The following is a 17,559-nucleotide window of genomic DNA, read 5'->3' as shown; positions in this document are numbered from 1 at the left end:
AGTCATTCCATTTCTGGTATATTGCATTCCAGCAGCTAGCAAACTAGAACAATGACTAAGTCTGTAAATTACTGTTCACCCAAGATAATAGAACTCAGAATCACATGGCTCTCATGTCCTTTTAATTAATTTTCTTAGTTCCTTCCAATTAGCTCCCTGGAGGGGGGTGATATCCATCAAGGTAACCTGGAAACACTAGACATCGGTAATTGGCCACATACCCAGCAATCAGATTGATTCATAGAAGTTGCATAGGAGTGTGCCCATCATAAGAAAACATTCATGCTTTATAATATATAAGCTCCTTGGCAGATGATATATAATGTATATATATACCAGCTCCTTTGCTATATCAACATAAATACAAAACAGGGAATATGCCAAAAATACATGTTAGGAGGAGTGTAATAATCTTCCATAGTAATTTATTCATTTGGCTGCCAATGAAGATGTTTTATCTTTGGGGTAGCACACGTATTTATAAATCTTTGTATATACGTAATGGTACTCAGATAAAAGAAATGCTCTAATATTTCTCTCTTATTTGTTCTCCTGAAGATAAATTTTAAATCCTCTAGGAGTTCACATTGACATCTCCCTCCCAGAAGCTGGTCAGTTTCCTCTCCTTCCTCAGGATTTTCAGCTATCTGTTTTTCAATATTGATCCTGTGGAGGAGTCTAAGAGGCAAAACCTGATTAGAGGGTGTTATTTTTATTCAACTAGGGTATACCTATGGTTTTACTCCCATCAACTTGACAGAAGAGTTGTCAATAAGATTTCATAAGGGCCTTCCCATTTTGGGTCAAACTGGCCTGCTGGATATTGGTATTTCCACTTTTAAAAAAGAACTTGATCTCCAGGTTTAAATTGATGTAAGGGAACAACCATAGGAAAAGAGAGCCAACTTGAGGCATAGTGATGAATTGCCTGTAACATGGCCCATAGTGACTGAACACATTTCTTAGTTTCTATCTCCTGGACTTATTCAGTCCAGGTATACATTCCACCTGGCTTTAGGAATGGTTTCCCATAAACATTTCGAATGAGCTCAAATTCGGCCTGCTTCTGGGCACTACCCTTACCTACATCAGAGCCACCAGAAGTACCTTGTTGCATGAGAGATTAATTTTTTGGAAAAATTCTGCCACTGTCTTCTTCTGGGTATGAGTCATCCTTTCCATTTTCCCAGTAGATTGCAGTTTCCAAAACACATGTAATTTCCAATGTATATTCAGAGATCCTGACAATTCCTGTGAAATTTTAATGTAAAAGTTCCCCTATCACCAATTTGTATTGAAAATGGCAGTCCAAACTGTGGGATTCTTTCCTTCAGGAGTGCCTTAGTTACTTCTGAAGTTCTCTTTATACTGCATGGAAAGGTCTCTACCCACCCTGTAAATGTATCTACAGAAACAAAAAGGTATTGGTAATTTTCACATGTCCTTGGCATAACAGTAGCAATTTGCCAGTCCACAATATGGAGTTGTGCCCCTGGATTGCTCTCCTTTAATAGGGGACTGAGGCCCAAGTTTAGGGTTGTTTCTAGCACAAGTCAAACAGTTTTGTATTATTTTATGAATGGTTCTTTGCATCTTAGGTTCTACAATATAATTTTTCAACCATTTATTCATGGTATCTCTTCCTAATGAGTGCTTTGATGCAAATAAAGGAAAACCCTTTCCATTAAGTGTTCAGGAATAAGAATTACTCCTCTTTATTATAATTCCATCCTCCCTTCACTCTCTTGTGTGAAATGTTTGATTGAGAACTAGCATCCATTTCTTTCAAGTTAAAGCCCACTGTTTCTCTCTTATATCATGGGATGAATACTAAGAAGAAATATTTTTTAGTTTTCTATATGCTATTAGAGAAAGTACCAATGATGATGATGGAGATTTTAGTTTGGCTGCTGCTCTTACTTCTAGATCTGCTACTCAATTGTCTTTTACCTAATCCATTTCTCCTTCCTGATGACTGTAACAATGCATTTTGGCCACTTCTTTAGGCAGCATCACTGCTTCTAATAATGCTAAGATCATGTCTTTGGGTTTAATTTCCTTTTCACCTATGTTAAGAGTCTTCTTTCTTTCCAGATGGCTCCATGAGCATGAACTATATTAAAATGCTTACAGTCTGTGTATATGTTTACCCACTGTCCCTTTCATAGATGGAGAGCTCTGATAAGTGCAATTAGTTCAACTCATTGTACCTGAGTAAAAGGTCCCACTCTCCAGTATTATCTGTAGAGTTACCACAGCAAAGAAGACTTTCTGAAGTCCTCTCTCCATGAAGCTGCTCCCATCAATATACATCTGATTGCTCCAAAGGTTGATCATCCAAATATAGGTGACTGGAATAGAGTTCATCAATTATTTGTGTGCAGTCATGCACAGGTCCTCTTTCCCCACTCAGAAGAAAGGTAGTTGGGTTTAGGCTAGAAGAAGCTTTTAGAGTGATGTTAGGATTATCTAGTAGAATAGCTTGATATTTACCTACCCATCCAGCAGTGAGTCAATAGCCACCTTTCTGTTCTAACAAAAGCAGCATGTAGTATGGCATGTGCACAGTGGTGAGCTGTTCTAAAGTAAATTTCTCAGCTTCTTTGAGAATGTCACAGGTGGCTGCTACAGTCCTTAGGATACAGGCCATCCTTGGGTGGTCTTGTCTAACTGTTGAGAAAAAGAGGCCATGGGACATTTGGCATTTCCTAACCTCTGAGTAAAGATTCCTAATCCAATCTCTTGTCTTTCACATATGAAAAGGTCGAAGTGTTTTCTTAGGTCTGGGAGGCCTGCGGATGGAGCGGTTAAAAGTTCCCTTTTCCTCTCTCTTCTTCTTTTTGTCAATCTTGCTAAGGGCCCATCAATCTTGTTGATTTTCTCATAGAACCAACTTCTGGTCTTATTGATTTTCTCTATTGTTTTCCTGTTTTCAATTTCATTTATTTCTGCTCTAATCTTTGTTATTTCTTTCCTTTTGCTTCCTTTGGGATTAGTTTGCTGTTCTTTCTCCAGTTCTTCCAAGTGGACAGTTAATTCCTGCATTTTTGCCTTTTCTTCTTTTCTGATAAAGGCATTTAGGGCAATAAATTTCCCTCTTAGCACTGCCTTTGCTGCGTCCCATAAGTTTTGATATGTTGTGTCTTCATTTTCATTTGCCTCTAGGTATTTACTAATTTCTCTTGCAATTTCTTCTTTGACCCACTTGTTGTTTAAGAGTGTGTTGTTGAGCCTCCATGTATTTATGAATTTTCTGGCACTCCGCCTATTATTGATTTCCAACTTCATTCCTTTATGATCCGAGAAAGTGTTTGTGTATGATTTCAGTCTTTTTAAATTCGTTAAGACTTGCTTTGTGACCCAGCATATGGTCTATCTTTGAGAATGATCCATGAGCACTTGAAAAAAAGGTGTATCCTTCTGTTGTGGGATGTAATGTCCTATAAATGTCTGTTAAGTCAAGCTCATTTATAGTAATATTCAGGTTCTCTATTTCTTTATTGATCCTCTGTCTAGATGTTCTGTCCATTGATGAGAGTGGTGAATTGAAGTCTCCAACTATTATGGTAGATGTGTCTATTTCCCTTTTCAGTGTTTGCAGTGTATTCCTCACGTATTTTGGGGCATTCTGGTTCGGTGCGTAAATATTTACAATTGTTATGTCTTCTTGCTTAATTGTTCCTTTTAATAGTATATAGTGTCCTTCTTTGTCTCTTTTAACTGTTTTACATTTGAAGTCTAATTTGTTGGATATTAGTATAGCCACTCCTGCTCTTTTCTGGTTGTTATTTGCATGAAATATCTTTTCCCAACCTTTCACTTTCAACCTATATTTATCTTTGGGTCTAAGATGTGTTTCCTGTAGACAGCATATAGAAGGATCCTGTTTTTTAATCCATTCTGCCAGTCTATGTCTTTTAATTGGGGAATTCAGTCCATTAACATTTAGAGTTATTACTGTTTGGATAATATTTTCCTCTACCATTTTGGATTTTGTATTATATATATCATATCTGATTTTCCTTCCTTCTACACTCTTCTCCATACCTCTCTCTTCTGTCTTTTTGTATCTGACTCTAGTGCTCCCTTAAGTATTTCTTGCAGAGCTGGTCTCTTGGTCACAGCATGGTATTGGCATAAAGATAGATATATTGACCAATGGAATCGAATAGAGTGCTCAGATATAGACCCTCTCATCTATGGACATTTGATCTTTGATAAGGCAGTCAAGCCAACTCACCTGGGACAGAACAGTCTCTTCAATAAATGGTGCCTAGAGAACTGGATATCCATAAGTAAAAGAATGAAAGAAGACCCGTATCTCACACCTTATACAAAAATTAACTCAAAATGGATCAAAGATCTAAACATTAGGTCTAAGACCATAAAACAGTTAGAGGAAAATGTAGGGAGATATCTTACGAATCTTACAACTGGAGGCGGTTTTATGGACCTTAAACCTAAAGCAAGAGCACTGAAGAAAGAAATAAATAAATGGGAGCTCCTCAAAATTAAACACTTTTGTGCATCAAAGAACTTCATCAAGAAAGTAGAAAGACAGCCTACACAATGGGAGACAATATTTGGAAACGACATATCAGATAAAGGTCTAGTATCCAGAATTTATAAAGAGATTGTTCAACTCAACAACAAAAAGACAGCCAACCCAATTACAAAATGGGAAAAAGACTTGAACAGACACCTACCAGAAGAAGAAATACGGATGGCCAAGAGGCACATGAAGAGATGCTCAATGTCCCTGGCCATTAGAGAAATGCAAATCAAAACCACAATGAGATATCATCTCACACCCACCAGAATGGCCATTATCAACAAATCAGAAAATGACAAGTGCTGGAGAGGATGCAGAGAAAGAGGCACACTTATCCACTGTTGGTGGGAATGTCAAAGGGTGCAACCACTGTGGAAGGCAGTTTGGCGGTTCCTCAAAAAGCTGAATATAGAATTGCCATATGACCCAGCAATACCATTGCTAGGTATCTACTCAAAGGACTTAAGGGCAAAGACACAAACGGACATTTGCACACCAATGTTTATAGCAGCGTTATTTACAATTGCAAAGAGATGGAAACAGCCAAAATCTCCATCAACAGAAGAGTGGCTAAACAAACTGTGGTATATACATACGATGGAATATTATGCAGCTTTAAGACAAGATAAACTTATGAACCATGTAATAACATGGATGGACCTAGAGAATATTATGCTGAGTGAATCCAGCCAAAAACTGAAGGACAAATGCTGTATGGTCCCACTGATGTGAACGGATATTCGAGAATAAACTTGAAATATGTCATTGGTAACAGAGTTCAGCAGGAGTTAGAAACAGGGTAAGACAATGGGTAATTGAAGCTGAAGGGATACAGACTGTGCAACAGGACTAGATACAAAAACTCAAAAATGGACAGCACAATAATACCTAATTGTAAAGTAATCATGTTAAAATACTGAATGAAACTGCATCTGAGCTATAGAGTTTTTTTGTTTTAGTTTGCTTATTGGTTTGTTTGTTGTTGTTGTTTTTTACTATTATTACTAATTTTATTTCTTTTCTTTATATTAACATTTTATATCTTTTTCTGTTGTGTTGCTAGTTCCTCTAAACCGATGCAAATGTACTAAGAAACAATGACCATGCATCTATGTGATGATGTTAAGAATTACTGAGTGCATATGTAGAACGGTATGATGTCTAAATGTTGTGTTAATTTCTTTTTTTTTTCTTTCCGTTAATAAAAAAATAAAATAAATAAAAAATAAATGCAAAAAAAAAAAAGTTCCCTTTTTATTTTCTGGAAAGCATTCTTACATTCAGTCATCCAATTTAGAGGCTTTTGCTCATATCCTGTCAGCTTTATATAAGCATTTTGCTGTTAATCCAAAATTAGGTATCCAAATCCTACAGAATCCTGCCATCCTTAGGAATCCTCAAAGGTGCCTTTTGGTAAATGGCTCTGCTACTCAGGCTAAAGCCTCTCTCTGGTCTGGCAATAGATCTCTCTGTCCTTTTAATAGCTCAAAACCTAGATGTTTTGCTGATTCTTGTGAAATTTGAGCTTTTGTCTTTGAGATTTTGTAACCTTGGTCTGCTAAGAAATGCAGAGATTGAAGTGTTTTTTTATCTGATGCCTTCTTGTTATAGCTTGCTATTAATATACCCTCAAAATACTGTAATAATTCTCCTTTATGTAAGTGTAAATCCTTTAGATCTCTGGCTAATGCTTTTCCAAATATTGTGGGCACATTTTAAAATGCTTGTGGAAGAACAAACCAACAGCATTGCTGCTTAATTTTAGTAACTGGGTCTTCTCATTCAAAAGCAAGAAATTCTTGAGATTTCAAATCAAGGTGCATGCAGTTCTCTGGTGGTGAACCAACAGAGATCTCCAGATAATGTTGGGTGGATGCCTTCTACAATTTGATCAATAGCTGGAGATCTTGTACAAAACAATACTTATTTAGGGTGCCTGGCTTTTGCATGGGCAATATTTGAATGTTATATGCAGATTGACAGGGTTGTGTTAATTTATATTTCAAAAATGTTTCCATTAGTGGAGCAATTCCTTCTCTGGATTCTAGCTTAAGCAGATACTGGTTAAGATGACATACAGTACCAGGCTTTTGACATTCAGTACCAGGCTTTTTTTTTTAACTTTTTTTATTAATGAAAAAAATTAACAAACAAAATACTTAGAAATCATTGCATTCTACATATATAATCAATAATTCTTAATATCATCACATAGTTGCATTTTCATCATTTCTTAGTACATTTGCATCGATTTAGAAAAAGAAATAAAAAGACAACAGAAAAAGAAATAAAATGATAATAGAGAAAAAAAACTATATGCACCATACCCCTTACCCCTCGCTTTCATTTACCACTATTTCAAACTGAATTTATTTTAACATTTGTTCCCACTATTATTTATTTTTATTCCATATGTTCTACTCTTCTGTTGATATAGTAGCTAAAAGGACCATCAGACATAAGGTTTTCACATTCACAGAGTCTCATTGTGAAAGCTATATCATTCTTCAATCATCATCAAGAAACATGGCTACAGGAACATAGCACTACATTTTCAGGCAATTACCTCCAGCCTCTTCACTACATCTTGAACAACAAGGTGATATCTACTTAATGCATGAGAATAACTTCCAGGATAACCTCTCGACTCTGTTTGGAATCTCTCAGCCATTGACACTTGGTCTCATTTAATTCTTCCCCCTTTTGGTCGAGAAGGTTCTCTCAGTCATTTGATGTTAATTCTCAGCTCATTCTAGGGTTTTTCTCAGTCCTTTGATGCTGAGCCTCAGCTCATTCCGGAATCTTTGTTCCTCATTGCCCAGAAGGTCCACAACCCTGGGAGTCATGTCCCATGCAGAGAGGGGAGGGTGGTGAGACTGCTCATCATATTGGTTGTAGAGAGAGGCCACATCTAAGGAAAAAAAGAGGCTCTCTTGGGGGTGACTCTTAGGCCTAAATTTTAAGAAGACTTGACCTGTCTTTTGTGGGGTTAAGCTTCATGTGAGCAAACCCCAAGACTGGGGGCTCAGCCTATAGCTTTGGTTGTTGACACTGCTTGTGAGAATATCAAGAATTCATCTTGGGGAAGTTGAATTTCTCCCCACTCTCACCATTCCCCGAAGGGGGCTTGCAAATACTTTTCCAGTCACAGTACCAGGCTTTTGAAGTTTCACTTGAACCGGACTCACTGTTATTGCTAATATAGGTTTTCCATCAGCCCATTTCTCTAGTTCAGTTTTCAAGATTTCTTCTAGAATGGGCCTGGTCTGCTTATCTCCTTCAGTGAACAGTAAAGCAACTTGTAGTGCACAAGCATGTCCTGGAGGCATGTTTATTGACAAACAATCTGGAGAAAAGATTATCTGGGCATTTAATTTGGTTCGTAGACCTCTTTACAGAAAGGGAACTGGACATTCTGGTACATAGAGGAAATAGTGTTTCAAATTTTTACTCTCAATTGGACAGTGTAGTAGCTGCAAAAAATGGTTTACCTGCTTTCTTCCTAGATACTCTGTGTACTGTAACTGGTTGGAAATTGCACTAGGTTTTTTATTTAATACTGAGTATGTGTCTCATGTATTGACAAGAAAGTCAATTAATTGTTTTTCCACCTGTATTGTTACCTGAGGCTCTTGGTGGGAGATTGAAAGAAGTGGTATATCCAATAGAGCCCCTGGACTCTTTCATTCCAAGTCACTGTCAACTGCACCATCATCTCATTGGGGCATCTGAAATGTGGGCTGCCTAGATTCCCTCTGGGTTTTTCCCTGGGGGCAGCTAGGACAATCTGTCTTCCAGTGCCCCCCTCTTTCCTGCAGTATGCACTTGGTTGGTTCCTAATTCCTTAGGAATTCCTCCTTGACTCTTGAGGACTCTTACCTTCTTGCTGTTATCTCATCCTGGTTGTCCTTGGCTCATTAGAGCCACGAGGAGTGACAGTTGCCCCCTAAGTTATCGATCCTCAAGTGCTGCTTGCTTTTGAAAATACCGATCTTCTTTAACTTGATCCCTGTTGTTATAAACTTTAAAAGCAAATTCAGCAGTAAGTACATTGAATCTAGAATAGGGTGTGAGATCTTGTTGGTTTTGTACAGGTTAGTGTGATGCCCTGATATATCCCAAAGTAATTTGGGAAGTGAATAAAATAGTATTTGCATAGTCCCCTTGGGGAAATGGGGAGAAAGGAGGAAATATTCAACTTCTCCACCTGGGGAATTCCTGATAATCTTGCAGGCAGTGGAGACAACCAAATCAATAGGCTGAGCCCTTGATCTTGGGGTTTGTTCTGATGAGACTAATTCCTGCAAAGAAGAAGCTAAACCTATTTATAATTATGCCTAAGAGTCACCCCAAGAGAACTGCTTTTGTTGCACAGATGTAGTCTCTCTCTAAGCCAACTCAGTAGGTGAACTCCCTGCCCTCCCCCTACCTGGGTCATAAATCTCCCTGGCAATGTAGGACAGGACTTGTAGGATCAGCTGGGACCTGGCATCATGGGATTGAGAAAGCCTTCCTGACCAAAAGGGGGAAGAGAGAAATGAGACAAAATAAAGTTTCAGTGGTTGAGAGATTTCAAAAAGAGTTGAAAGTTTATCCTGGAGGTTATTCTTATGCCTTACATAGATATCTTTTTTTAGCTTATGGTGTATTGGGGTAGCTGGAGGGAAGTACCTGAACCTGTTGAGCTGTGTTCCAGTAGCCTTGATTCTTGAAGACAATTGAATATCTGTATAGCTTTTACAATGTGACTGTGTGATTGTGAAAACCTTGTGTCTGAAACTTCTTTTATCCAGGGAATGGACAGATGAGTAAAAAAATAAGGATAAAAATAAATAAATAATGAGGGGATAAAGTGTAAAAAATTGAGTAGGTTGAAATATTAGTGGTCAATGAGAGGAGAGGGTAAGGGATATGGGATGTATGAGGTTTTTTTCTTTCTTTCTTTTTCTGGAGTGATGAAAATGTTCTAAAAATGATCATGGATAACTACTGAACTATGTGATGATATTGTGAGCCATTGGTTATAAACCATGTATGGACTGTATGTGTGTGAAGATTTCTCAATAGAAATATTTTTTTTAAGTGAGCTCAACCAACCTAGAGATGGACAGTCCTAGTCCATTGTCTATTTGCTGTAGCTTCTTCCTTGTGTCAGGGAAACTCAGAGTAATAAACATCATATTCAAATTTCTGTCATTTTCTGCACTTTTTGGATCTATGTGTAATGCTGCTATGTGCTATAAATTCTTTCAAGAAAAGCTGATGGAGCTTCCATTGGTTCCTGTCTTACTTAATTTGTCTTCTGGTAGTTTATAGTTTTAGAGACCCCTTTTCACAGGCCTACAGTCTTTATAATGTTCTAATTTAGCCCAGCCATCTGCTTCATTTGGATTCCACTCGGGATCCCTTATTGGTACTGCTAAATTTGCTCCAGCATACAGAATTCTCTCCCTGCTTCCTATCATCTTCCTGATTTTCCTTTCCTATTACCATTTTCCATTATTCTTCCATTAGCAGGGTATTTAACAAGGTCTAAATATCAGCCCAACTAGAGTTATAGGCTATTAATATTGAAGTAGTTAAGCTCTCTATTTTCTTTGGATCCTCTCTATAGAGGAGGGTGTTATTTTTCCAGTTATATAAACCCAATATGGAGAAGCTGTATGAATATACACAAATCCTTCTGGGCCTCACTGTTCACCTACTCCTACAAATACTAGCCAGAGGGGTAGAATTCTTTCCAGTGGCTCTCTTGCTGGTTTTAAAGAGAAACCCTGACCAAGTTGAGTGTCAGGTATGTAAGAGGGAAACCATTCATATCCCAGGCTCTTTTCCTTCTGGCAAAAATGGATATTGAAGAGGATGAGGAAGTGGTAGGAGATCTTCCTTTTTTTCCTGATCGGTCAACCCCTTTGCTATAGGGTGGAGATGGAGCAGATGAAGGAGTCAATAAAGATTCTATTGAATCCTCTGGATTAGAATCAGGGAGGACATTTTTCTTTTCTCTGCCTATCTTTACATGTAAAACTCTTTTACCTGTAAACAAAGCGGATAGGAAACAGTGAGAAAATTCTGGCAACCCAATGTATGCTGGAGAAAATTTAGTACCTCCACCAATTGCTAGGAGAGACAAATAAAGGGTTGAACATATCTCATCTCATCCCATTTCTGTTCCTTTGTGCAGAACAGCTCTAACTGTAATATGATGCTCTTATCCACAGATCCATTTACAGGCCATCTCTCTGCCAATTCTCTATATTCTGGCTAGATGCGTTACAGAAATGAACTAAGTTTTGCTTTTACATAGGTTTATAACTAAAATTTCCCCCCAAATTCAAGATGCATCCCAAAGGGCTAAATTCAAGAATGCTATTAGAGCTTGTTTTAGTTTATTAAGCTGCAAAATGCAATATACCAGAAATGAAATGGTCTTTAAAAGGAGAATTTATTAAGTTGCAAGTTTATGGTTTTAAGGCCATGAAAGTGTCCAAATTAAGGCACCAACAAGAGGCTACCTTCACTCAAGAAAGGCTGAAATCATCTGTCAGCTGGGAAGGCATGTGACTGGCATCTGCTGGGGTCTCTGGCTTCTGGAGACCTCTCTTGGCTGGGAAGGCACATGTCAACATCTGCAGCTTTCTCTCTTCATTTCATAAGGCTCCCATCAGGGAATTTTCCTTCTGCATCTCCAAAGATCTTTGACTGTGTGTCTTCTTAAAGGGCTCCAGTACGCAACCCCAACTTGAATAGGTGGAGACACATTTCCATGGAAACCATCTAATCAAAAGTTACTCTCCACCATTGGGTGGGTCACATCTCCATGGAAGCAATAAAAAAATCCTACCAAGCAATACTGAATGAAGACTAAAGAGCATGGTTTTCTGTATTACACAACAGTTTCAAACTGGTACAGAATTATAATTTTCCATTTTAAAGAACTCCTATAGCAAACAAGTTAAACCAGTTAAAGCACTTGGGTAGTATAAATGTGGTAATGCACCACCTTACTAATTTAAATAGACACTTAACTCTTGCTGTATTTATGTATCATACACCAAACACATCAATTAACAAACAGACATTAAACTCTTGGCACGCTGAGTAACAATGAAATAATACCTAGGTAACACACTGGCTAACACCTAAATAGGCCTATTTAATTTCATTAAATACCAATTGATTGTTGGATTAGGTCAGAGCTTCAAACACTATATAATATGGGAAACAAAACAGAAGGTGTAGAGGTTAGAATAAAGGGGATCATTCTGGAAGCCTGACCCAGGCCTAGGTCAAGGGGACTCACACTGCCCACTTACTCCCTGATCCACTTTTATCCTAATGACCCACTCACCCAGTCAGACATCTGAACATAGAACTGGAAATGATTTCTCTCTTTGAAGCTTTTTAAGGTGCCAAAATCTCTGGAATGCCAGCAGAACAGAGAAATGCTGGTTGTCAAGACTGTAGACTACAATTCAGTCAAGTGGCTGCAAAAGACTTGGTCCCCTGGCTTACCTGCTCTCCTCAGGCCCCAGAGCCTCAGGCATTTGACCCATCTGTATTGCCAAATTGACAAGTGCCATGGATTCTTTTGCCCAGTGTGCTCAATAACCAATCCTTGAGACACTGGGGTTTCAAAGACGGAAAGTGTTTATTACCAGGCATGTAGTAGGAGAGCAGATGGCCTGTCAGTCCAAAATCTGTCTCCCAGACTGCAGTGATTCTGACAGTTTTATTAGAGAAAAAGACAGGCAGCATTTAGGATAATGATCCCCATGGCCCCAGATTATGTAATTTTCTAGAATGACTAGAAGGTAAATTTTTACAAATAATAGCATATTCTGGCATTCTGAGGGTTACTGTAATATGTACATGAATTGTCAATTTTCAAAGAATCAGAATATATAAAAATAGAAACTATTTTCAAATACAAAATATAATGGACTTGTTCAATAAGTCACACATTTCTTGTAGAGCCATGAAGTGATAATGTTTCTCAGTTTTATTATTATATGACTAAGACATTGGCTTAAATCTTTGACATAGGATGTAAGTTGCTTTTGAAACAGGAAACTTGTATTTTTTCTCATAAGAATAAATTTAAGACAGACAATTTTCTCCTTATATTCTCTCTCCTTTACATATGCCCTTTAAGGATAGGGACTGAATCTTTATTTCTTTTCTACTGGTAGGTTTTTGGAAAAATAATCTATAGCAGAATTTCTCACTTGCTTTGGTAGTAACTACTATTTTTATTTTTTTAAAGAAATATATTGTTCTAAATCTTTGAAATCTAAAAAGCTACAGTATTTACTCAATGAGCTCCAGGACTATTAGCAGCTTACTATTATACTTTAGGGGAATCACATGTGATTTATTAGTGCTCACCTCCATTTCTGGAAACTTGTTTAAATGTGTGATATAAATCAGGCAGTTTGGGAGCAGCAAATTGAAAAGAGAAGCAGCTATTGAAATTTATGGAGACTAGATATTGTGTCAATAGTGAGTGTGATAAACTAGTAATCTTAGCAAAATGGTAGTTTTCACATAACATCAGCAATGGAACTCACTTGAGATTGTGTTTAAGAAAATGTTAAAGGTTGAAAACTCCCCCTCCCTCTCTCATTCCCTCTGTTTGTGTGTGTGTGTCTGTGTCTCAGAGATATTGTATCTTCTGTCCAGATGGCTGATGGATATAAAGTGAGACCATCAGACATCCTTATGTAAATTTTAAAGTGCTGTGACATGGTCCTCAAGAAAAAATTAATATTTGTCAAAAAAGGAAAAATAAAAATAACTTTCTATGTAAGTGTGTAGACTTCAAATAGTTTTATAAATGTGATGAAGAAAAGTCAGTTGATAGTAATTTGTTGATTATAATCACTGCATGTTAATTTCTCACAGTGTGTTTTGAACAAGTTACCACCTCACGCAAAGAGTGCAATGCCACTGAATTGCTGTAATTGACAAGCACACATAGGAAAAGGGATGTTCTTTGAGTGGGAGAATTTTTGCCTTTAACATACCTATAACTGAGCTTTTCCTCATTTCTCTTTGCAGTCTTTCTCATTATAATCCCCCCCTCCCATTTCCTACTATCCTCAGTTTCTGCCCTTGGGTGCTTTCTAGCTGTATGATTGAAACTATATTTTTTTCATTCTGTTTGTAGCTTTTTGCCTTGTACCTAAGGCTACTACTTGGCTGTCAATCATTCCTCCAAATCTCAGAAATAAATACAGAGTTAACATCATTAAATATGTGTGGATGTAAAGTATGAAAATAAAAATAAAAAATCCCAAAATGTATTGACATAATCTAAATAGTGATGGAAAATAATTTTCAAAGCAATGCTGCCTCTTTTCTGCTTCAAATTTGGCATGCTTGTCAAACTCAGCATACTACATACATAGGGAATCTTTTAACTTTTACATATTTTAATCCTTTAAATAAGCTTTGTGTGGTATGAAGATGAGAACTACAAGTTAAATTTGTCCATCGTATACTCTATCTAGAGATTTCAACTTAAATTCTCAGTTTAAAAAGGAATACAGTTTTAGTAATTAGAAGTGTGTACCAGAACATATGTTAGAGAATATTTCTAATTTTAAAGCATCTGCTATTCTTCTTATTATATCCTTTTCAATTTGCATTAGCTGAACCTGTTCTGAAGAGATTTACATAGTACTTAGAGTAGACTTGTGTTGACCCCTAAATTCCTTGCTATCTTATTTGATATTACATATTTTACTCTGTGTACTAGGCTGATAGATACCTTAAATATAAGATTTGTCAACTCTTTCGTTGAGAAACAAAAAAGAACAGGATGAAGGTCTTTTTAATCTAATTTTGTGTTTTCTCCCATGAGATGGTGCTTTCATGTCTTGGTTTAGTTTGGCCTGAATTTGTACGTATTGGAAGTCATTCCATATACCACCAATGACTTTGTAGGACAATCAGAGTGGGTGTAAATCCCAGCAGAGCTGATTGGCCTAGAGCAGATATCTGAAAATTATCATCATAACTATTTACATTATTTGACAACCTCTCAGGGAGTGTCTTCATTCTTTAAAAACACATGCTTGGCTAACCTGTCTTCATCAACACAATCTAGAAATCCACAGTAGTGAGAACCAAATAAGCTCAAATTAGTTATCATTTGAAAATGACTATTCTAAATCCATTTTGTTAAGGAGGTTATATATACATTAAAAAATTTATTCTGTCCCCTTCAATATATTTTTCCTGCTTTCGATAATTGAGAAATTTGAGAAACATCACATTTTGGGGGTTTAGTTATGGCTAATATCACATGGCTGCATATGACAGAAAAACTCCAACAGTGATTTAAACAAATATGTTTCTGTATAATTCCAGAAATATGCACTCTAGAGCTTGGAAGGCCACTCTGAAGTCAGTCAGCACTGACACTCCTTCCAGCTCCTTGCTCCAATGTCCTTAGTGTATGACATTCATCTCAGGAATCAAAGGGATGCTAGCATAACAGTCATCACATGCTGCTGTTCCATCTTGGGTGGATGGAGAAGTCAGGAAGGATGGAAACAGTCAAGAAAAATGCACTTAACCATCTGTAGATTTCCCAGAAGTGCACACACTACTGCTTATAGCTCCTAACCAAAACATAGTCTCATGGCCACGTCTGGTTGCAATGTTGTTTTGCTGCACTTTATACCTAGGGAGAAATATCACCAGTAAAAATCAAGATTGATTCCCAAAGAAAGGGAAATCAGCATGCAGTTTTTAAATAGAGGGAAGCTTATATGAGTTTGTTTTGATATGCTAGATCTGAGGCCATAATCTAATTTGTTTCTTCTAAGTAATATAACCATACTGTGACATAAATCATCACATACTTATTTGTTTAAAGCAGAAAAAGTAGTTTGGACTTGCTCTGATATTCTCTTCAAGAACTTAATATTTAGGATAACCTCATATATTCTAAGTGTGCATGGTTTACTCAACTATGAAAGATTTACTTTCCAGTGTCTGATTTGAGCCATCGAATTTATGGTGAGAATTCTCTATCTTTCACTGCACAATTCTTCCTAGAATTGTTAGAAATATTTTTCATAAAAGAAAGCAAATATGTATTTAGAAATAGTTCACATGTTAAGGCTTGAAGGAATTTATTTTTTAATAATGGTACAAATTAAATTTGTTGTTTAGGAGTAGATTATATCATTATGTATAATGAAATATAATTATATATTACATTACATTATATTTATCATATCATTTTATATTATATACTTGGTATTTTTCAGAACTCAGAAGTGTCCATTACATATCTGCTGTATGGGCCATGTTACCATGTAGTATGCAATTTTGAAGGTAAGAGAAAGGCCCAAGTATTCTTAGGTGTGTTTTGAATACTACATTTGGTCTAAAACAAAACAGTTGAGAGCATTTGAGACAAAGGACTGAGTATAAGCTCCTTTAGCCAAGAGGCTAAAATATTTTGCCCAGTGGCAGTTCATACATGTTTTATGACCTGCTTAACCCAGTATTGGACTTACTGGCACAGATGATAACTGAGATGAGAATGGCCAAGACTTTGACATGGGAAGGGGTGAGGAGGGGAAAACATGACCTTGGGAGTCATGTTCCACATAGGGTGGGAGGGCAGTGAGTTCACTTCTTATGTAGGCTTAGAAAAAGAAGTCACATCTGAACAACAAAAGAGGCTCTCTGGGGGTGACTCTTAGGCCTAATTTTAAGTATGCTTAGCCTATCCTTTGCAGGAATAGGTTTCATAGGGGCAGACTCCAAGATAGGGGGCTTGGCTTATTGATTTGTTGTCTCCACTGCTTGAAAGAATATTAGAAAATTTCCAAATAGGGAAGTTGAATATTTCATATTTTCTCCCCAGTGTCCCAAGGGGATCTTCCAAATACTTCTTTGTTCACTGCCCAAATAAGTCTGGGATATATCAAGACATCATAGTAACCTGGAGAAACCGACAAAGTTTCATGTCCTATTCAAGATTCCATGTACTTTTGATGTTCAACTAATATGACAATACAAGTTAAATTAGGAAATGCACCTCCCAAAATATAAATTTTGCACTGATAAACATCTCTCCCTTTGGCCTGACATGGAAGTTGAAGTTTTAGAATATGGATGCTATCATCCTTTACTCTGTATTCTGATTTACCTTAATCCTATTCAGATAATCTTCATTCATATTTCACATCAAAGTCTGACTTCTTTTTCAACTTTTTAAACAGTTCTTGTATTGGGTACTGCTGACTTTCATAGTTTCAGAGCTTTGATTCTGAGTCTCAGTTGTCATATAAATACCCAAAGTTTCTGGGAATGACCAGGATATAAGCAAAGAGCTCAGTATCTCAGAGTTTAGAAATAACACTTACAATATATGACTGGTCTGAGAGCTTACAATCTAGGACCCTTTACAATAGGCCCCAACCTGATGATCTGTGCTGTCAAATCAGTTCACCAAGTTTCTATATTATAGTTAGTCCATATGAATGAGGTATGATAATGTTTGTCTTTTTGTTTTGGACATTTCATTTAACATATAGTCCTTAAGATTCATTCACCTAGTTGGATGCCTCATAACTTTATTCCTTCCTGTGGCCAGCCAATAGTCTGTTGTGTTTATACCTTAGTTCTCCCTTATGTTCCTCACTTGTTGTACCCTTAGGCTACCTCCATTCATTGTGGATTGCAAACACTACTGCCATAGACACAAGTGTGCAGTTGTCCATTCATGTCTCCACACTCAGTTCCTCCAGCTATATACTGAGCAATGGGATTTCAGGACCATACAGAAACCCCACTCCTAGCCCCCAGTAGAACCACAACACTGCTCTCCAGGTGGCGACACCTCTCAGTTTCCCTACCAACAGTGAATAGGTACCTCTCTTTCTCCACGATTTCTCTAGCACTTATTTCTCTTTGTTCATCTGTAAACAGTTTTATTCACACATAGTACAATCCAACCTAAGTGTATAGACCTGCCTTCAACA

The 17,559-nt window shown here is 37.1% G+C and overlaps 1 long non-coding RNA gene across 1 annotated transcript in view; it reads left to right on the top strand.

Moving 5' to 3' along the window:
* LOC143674134 (uncharacterized) overlaps positions 1–17,559 on the top strand; it is a 109,763-nt gene that overhangs the window by 85,094 nt on the left and 7,110 nt on the right. The window contains exon 2 of the long non-coding RNA XR_013170879.1: positions 15,835–15,901. This is a non-coding gene — a long non-coding RNA (uncharacterized LOC143674134). The remainder of the gene's footprint in view (positions 1–15,834; positions 15,902–17,559) is intronic.

This window comes from Tamandua tetradactyla, chromosome 2, assembly GCF_023851605.1.
Source record: "Tamandua tetradactyla isolate mTamTet1 chromosome 2, mTamTet1.pri, whole genome shotgun sequence".
In the NCBI taxonomy this organism is placed as follows: Eukaryota; Metazoa; Chordata; class Mammalia; order Pilosa; family Myrmecophagidae; genus Tamandua; species Tamandua tetradactyla.
The sequence above is the reverse complement of the archived record's forward strand: the minus strand, read 5'-3'. Positions and strand labels throughout refer to the sequence as shown.